Below are 6,068 nucleotides of genomic sequence, written 5' to 3'. Positions count from 1 at the left end.
CAGGAAATTACAGCTCCCCACCCATGATATCAAATCCATAGATTTCAGGGGGTTGGTGACCTTTTTAAAAAAAACATTTTGATAACTATGTTTCAATATAATTTCTGTCCTTTGCAAACCTATGTATTTTATTTTATGACTTTAAAAAAATTGTTCTTAGGAATCCATAAGCTTCCTCAGACTACCAAAGGGTCTACAACACACAAAAAAAGTTATGCACCCTTGATATAGAGTGATATATCTAGATAATTCATAAACAGGAAAATACAATATGAGATAGTGTAATCTGGGGCTCAAGTTCATTTGCATCGAACTCTCCACCTTGGTAGAATCTATTTGCATGAGACTCTCCTTCTTGGTGGAATAATCATTCTCCGCCAAGAAGAGTCTGATACAAATGGACTTAAGCCTTCAGTTACTATAGTAAGTGTTTAGTAATAATTTAATGTTTGATAAATGAATGAATGGTATTGGGTACTGAGGCAAGTACAGAGGAATCTCTGTAAGGAGATAAGGCAGGGAATCTCTGACTTTATAGGACTTAGAATTTGCCAGGAGTAGGAAAATGGGGAAGGCGCAAATACACACAAAAAGATAACACGTAATTATACACAGTAAAAACACTAGAGAAATACAAAACAAAGTATTTCATCTAGCTGGTTACAGATCAGATCATGCTTTACATCCCATCTAACTCTCTACCCTGATCATTTTGCCATCAGCCATCCTATTTCAGGACTTTCCATAAATCTTTGTCTTATGTTGGGCACAGATATACGGAAATACTTGCTGACTTTGCTCTTTATACTTATTGTCCATTGTGGTTTCTGGGAATGAGGGCGAAACTCCAACTTCATGCAGAAAACAAGACATACCTGATAATAGGGAGCAGAAAAGGGACTTTCATGGAATTTTCCACTCTTAAAAATATTAGGATATTTAAAAGAACAACTAGTTCATTAAAAGAATTGTTTCTAAATGAGGTATTTTTCCAAATGTTCTCTCAAATGATAATCTGGAGTTTGAACTTGAAGCTTGATCCCATTGAAGTGATGTTTGCAGCAAGGGAGCGATTGAGTCTTTCGGGGGTGGAGGGTGGGAAGGGAGAAAGCTGGTAAGAATTAATGCCACTTTTATTTTTAAGAGATGGAAACATCTGCCTAAAAGGATGGAGGGAAATGAGAGGTGGGAATGGGGGGTGGGGGTTGGGTTCTTTGTGTTGCTTGTTTACTAGGCAGCTGACTCGCATGTCAGGAGATGGGAACTCTGGAATGCTGGGAAGCATGTTCTCTCCATGTGTAGGAGGATGACCTCTTTCCCCCATAGCCCCACCATGTGATTTCTCCTTCTGTCCCTCCACCCCTTGAATTGCCCAGATCAACCAGATTCCCCTGAGGATGGGCTATGCTCTCTGGATTCTACCAGCTCCATGGAACAAGAATGTAAGAGCTGTTCTCGCCTAGTAATTCAAAGCACATTCCAGCATATATCAAGCAGATAATTAGGACAGTTGAACTGGAAATCAGGAGATCAGGGTTTTTCCTCTGGCCCTGCTACTAACTTCACCTTGGGCAAGTCATATAACTCATCTGGGCCATAATGTTTTCCTTTGCAAAAAGAGCTGTTTGGACTAAATGGTCTCTAAGTTGTCTTCTAGATTGAAACTTGTTTGACTTTTTGAATTTGTACATAAGAAAAACTGCACGCTCAAGACGGATTTCTTTAGAGACAAGAAGTGAAATTTTCTATCGATTGATGACAGTATGAATTAGTTCCCATGGAGAACTCAGAATCAGAATTTGAGAGATGGGAAGGATATCAGCAGTCATATTGGTCAATCGGTCCCCCAAAGCAATCTCCAGTGTTACGTACTTGACAAATAGTTATCCAAGCCCTATTTGAAGATCTCTTAGAGGGGTAACCTCTTGAAGCAGTCTATTCTAATTTTGTAAAGTCTTATCATTGGGAAGTATTTCTGGACATCAAGCCTCAATTTTCTTCTTCCCAGAGTTCCAATATTATAGTTTGTTAGGCAAAGGTTATCCTGATAGGAAACCTTAAGGAGAAGGAAAACATGATGGAGATTGTACATAGTATATAACACTCAGTGAGTTAAAAACCCAATGGAGGGTTGGGTCAGACAGACAGAAGCCTGAGAACTGGGGTCAACTCTGATCCAAATTGTGAAGTCAGTGAAGTTTGTTTTCAATATTCCATCCCCTCCTTTCTCAACCCTATGTGCCCTACAAGTAGAATCTCTCTCCTCATTGAAGTACCTAACAGCTTCCCAACCTGTCCTCTGACTCCCTCCATTACAGCCTGTTTCTAAAAAGAGTACTTTAAAAATAATAGCAATCACTTATATAGCATTTTTAAGGTTAGTCCTGTGTATAAAAATCTGTTGTTTGTCCTTCAATTTCTTTTTTTTGGCTTTTTGGAGGGCAATTGGGGGTAAGTGATTTGCCCAAGGTCACACAGCTAGTAAGTGTGTTAAGTGTCTGAGGCCAGATTTGAACTCAGGTCCTCCTGCCTCCAGGGCCAGTGATCTATTCACTGCTCCACTTCGCCACCCCTGTCCTTCAATTTCTAAGAAGACCAATGACATCATGGGGTGATATCTTGACTTGCACATGAATTGGATTTTAATGAAGCAGGGTTGCACAAATTGGTCAGCCTCACTCTCTTCCAGAGTCATCAAAATCCAGTGGCAAGACAAAAGTCAAGTGATGGCCTGGGATGCACTGTTTGATCTTAGCATATTCCAAGCTTAGACTAAGCTTAGATCAAGCTCTAAATGCTTAACAGTGCTTGCATCAGCCACTTTCATGGCTGTTGGAACAAATTGTTCTCATTCACCCATTCTTCTGGAGAAGTCTTCACATGCTTGGGGTAGACATTCCCCTGACTCACTGAAGGGTTTGAGGCCCATCAGTTACCATCAACCTGGTTTAGCCTGTCTGCCCAGAAGGTTGTTCCTGGGTGTTGCCGTTGTACATGCTACAGATTCTTGGAGACACAGGAGTGAGCTGGGGGATAGATGGACACCAAAGGTGGATGAACAACCCTTCAAAGGGCTAGCAAGCCTTCATAGCAGAGGTACTAGTTCTTCCTGAATGCCCCATAGATCTAATGGATCCTCAAAACTGTTCTAGAAGGTAATTACTGGAGATAATATTATTCACATTTTACAGGAGAATAAAATAAGACCTGGCATTTTGAGCATGTTTGAACTTAGCTGGACTGATCCTTAGATGACAGACACACAGTCCATTATTGGGTCCATACCTGAAGCCTTCCTAGGTTGATGGGACCTGCTAGACCTTGGGCTCCTTTGGGACATCCTCTGAGAATTTAGTCACCTTTATAATATGCTGAGAAGGATGACAGTGGAAGGAAGAGAAGTAGAATCCATGAATGCAACCAAGATTTTTGACCAAGCCTCAAGCACTTTGTATACTGTTGCTTAGATATAACTTGAGGTCAGTGGAGAAAATGCTGACGCAAGTCTGTATGCCTGTGAGAAAGCAGAGTTGGTCTGAGAGCTTTGGAGAATAGAGACACAACTAAGGCTAAATAATCTTTGGGACCAATTTCATACACATGAAGAGAGAAAGACAGACTTTGAAAGTTATAGCCATGTAGGAGGAGCTGGCTCCTCATTTCCAGTTTGCCTTCCTAGACACTCTGGTAATTTCTCCTTGGAGGAGATCTTGTTCTCTTAATTGATCTGTTGATCTTGCTTCCATATGAAGAGTACATTCATTCATTCCTTGCATTTTCTGGTATATTCTAATCTGTTTAACTTTTCTTATTTCTGTTTGCTATTTGTTTGGACAAAAGGATTTATTCACTATTCATTATTTTTGATGGTCTTTGTGTAACCAGTATTTGATGGGAAGGAGTAAAACCCAGGTGGAAGCTTGGGATACCTCACCCCCTTTTAAGGAATAGTAGACAAAAAAGTTTGAAGGTATTGTGTTCCTAAATCATCAGTATTTAATAGAGTAGACAGATAAGATCCTAGTGTGGTACATCTTCAGAGACTGGAGGAAAAAAGCACTCAGTGTGGTATCACTCCAGAGGCTTGCTTGTTCCTCTCTCCTCTATATCTCCCCCTCACCCTAAGCTCAGCTATCAGGTCCTCAGGTCATATCTATCATGCCTTCCATGAGCATCTGTTAGACAGCTCATGTGAAAATACAAATCTTAGGGGCGGCCAGGTAGCACAGCGAGTAAGAGCACCGGCCCCAGAGTCGGGATGATTGAATCCAGGCTCAGACACTTAGCACCCACCCAGAAACACCTGGCCATGTAACCTTGAGCAAGTTACTTAACCCCAATTGCTTTAAAAAAAAAAAGAAAATACAAATCTTACATGGGCATGCACATAATATACAACAAAGGGATTGGAAGTGTAATTTGTTAGGCGAGGTCCCAGGTGATATGGAGATTTTAACCTTGATTCTACCTAGGTCTAATGATTCAGATTCTAACATGCAGAAGATTAGCAAGTTGGAAATGGAATGGAAAGACTGGAAAGGTTAACTTGTGAATGGTGGTCTCAGAAGACCTCTCTTTCAGGGAGGAAAGGACACCCAATCAGCACAACATGGCAAAGGAGAAGCAAAAATGTATTTCTTAAACTTTCTAAACCTACCTGAAATGTAGATCGTTGGGTCTATTGAATACATTGCTCTCTAATTCGTAACTGAGGTTGTTTTGTTCAGCTTAACTCCAGGGCAGCCATTTCCTCCTAGGAGGAAATTTACCATCATTAGGAAAGTCCATATAAATTGTTAATAAATGTTTTCTTAATTAGATTGAATTATCTTCTTCCATAAAAAAGCTGATTGGGCAAAAGCTCTCTGGAGCTTTAAGTAGGCAGTGTAGTGTTGTAAGAGCAGTATTTTAGGATTTTGATAAAAAAATTTCAAAATTTTTGAATTCAAGCTCTCCTTCAGACTAAGTAACCCCAGGCAAATTAATCCCTCTCACCCTCAGTTTCCTCATGGATAAAATGTGGATATTGGACTTGGTAACCTCTAAGGCCTATTCCAACTCTAAATCTGATGATTCCCACTATTTAAGGCCAAGCAGAAAGACACCCACCAGACAGCAAAGGGCTACATCTCCAATTTTGAAGTCAGAAAAGAGGTCTGAGGATTATATTGTGTGAGTTAGGAGGTGATTATGAGTGGTCTTTTTTTTTTTGGTCATTGACCATTCCTCCTCAAACTGGATACCTGGGCAACTTTCGATTGTTATTCAGTTGTTTCAATGGTGTTTGACTCTCTGTGACCCCTTTAGGGTTTTCTTAGCAAAGATGCTAAAGTGGTTGTCCATTTCCTTCTCTAAATATCATTTTACAGATAAGAAAATTGAGGCAAACAAGATTAAGTGACTTGTCCAGGGTCACACAGGTAGTGTCTGAAGCTGAATGTGAACTCAGATCTTCCTGACTCCAGGCCAGGAACTCTATCCACTGCATAACTATTGTTTAGAAGCCTTCTTTTCCAGATTAACAATGCCTCCTGAATTTTCTGAGCATAACATTTTAGGCCAGGCAGACATACTGTAGAAGCAACATCTGACTCTGTACATTTATTAATTTTTTTGTAAACACAATCAGTGTTGCCATGGGACCATAACTATGATTCATCCATTGCCTAGGGATTTGGCAGAGCATAGGAGAAAAAGCACTGGACAAAGTGAATGAAAATTTGGTTTCCCCTTCTGACTTTGATATTGACTAGCTATATAACCTTGGTTAAACTCTCTGGATCTCTTTTTCCTCATCTAAAAAATTATACTACTTGTGCTATGTTCCTTTGAGGGTAGAGAATATAGAGGTTTTTGGACGTGATCATTTCATCCACCAGTAGAGACTACAACTTCTCTATGCTTGCAAAAATTATCTTCATGAGTGACTAAGTACAAAGAAAGCAAATATGAGCATCTCATCCATGATATTATAAGGAAACAGATATTAGGATATATAGATAGTAATAATAATAAGTAATAAATGATTACCTCTTTCATTTCTCTTAAAATTTTGTTTAAACTTCATA

The 6,068-nt window shown here is 39.7% G+C and overlaps 1 long non-coding RNA gene across 2 annotated transcripts in view; it reads right to left on the bottom strand.

Moving 5' to 3' along the window:
* The window catches only part of LOC138170028 (uncharacterized), a 79,928-nt gene that overhangs the window by 48,209 nt on the left and 25,651 nt on the right, over positions 1–6,068 (bottom strand). For both annotated transcript variants that reach the window (XR_011170512.1, XR_011170511.1), the window contains exon 2: positions 4,658–4,753. This is a non-coding gene — a long non-coding RNA (uncharacterized lncRNA). The remainder of the gene's footprint in view (positions 1–4,657; positions 4,754–6,068) is intronic.

This window comes from Petaurus breviceps, unplaced genomic scaffold (assembly GCF_028583685.1).
Source record: "Petaurus breviceps papuanus isolate PSGF00001 unplaced genomic scaffold, PetGlider_PUasm1.0 38, whole genome shotgun sequence".
Taxonomy (NCBI): Eukaryota; Metazoa; Chordata; class Mammalia; order Diprotodontia; family Petauridae; genus Petaurus; species Petaurus breviceps.
The sequence above is the reverse complement of the archived record's forward strand: the minus strand, read 5'-3'. Positions and strand labels throughout refer to the sequence as shown.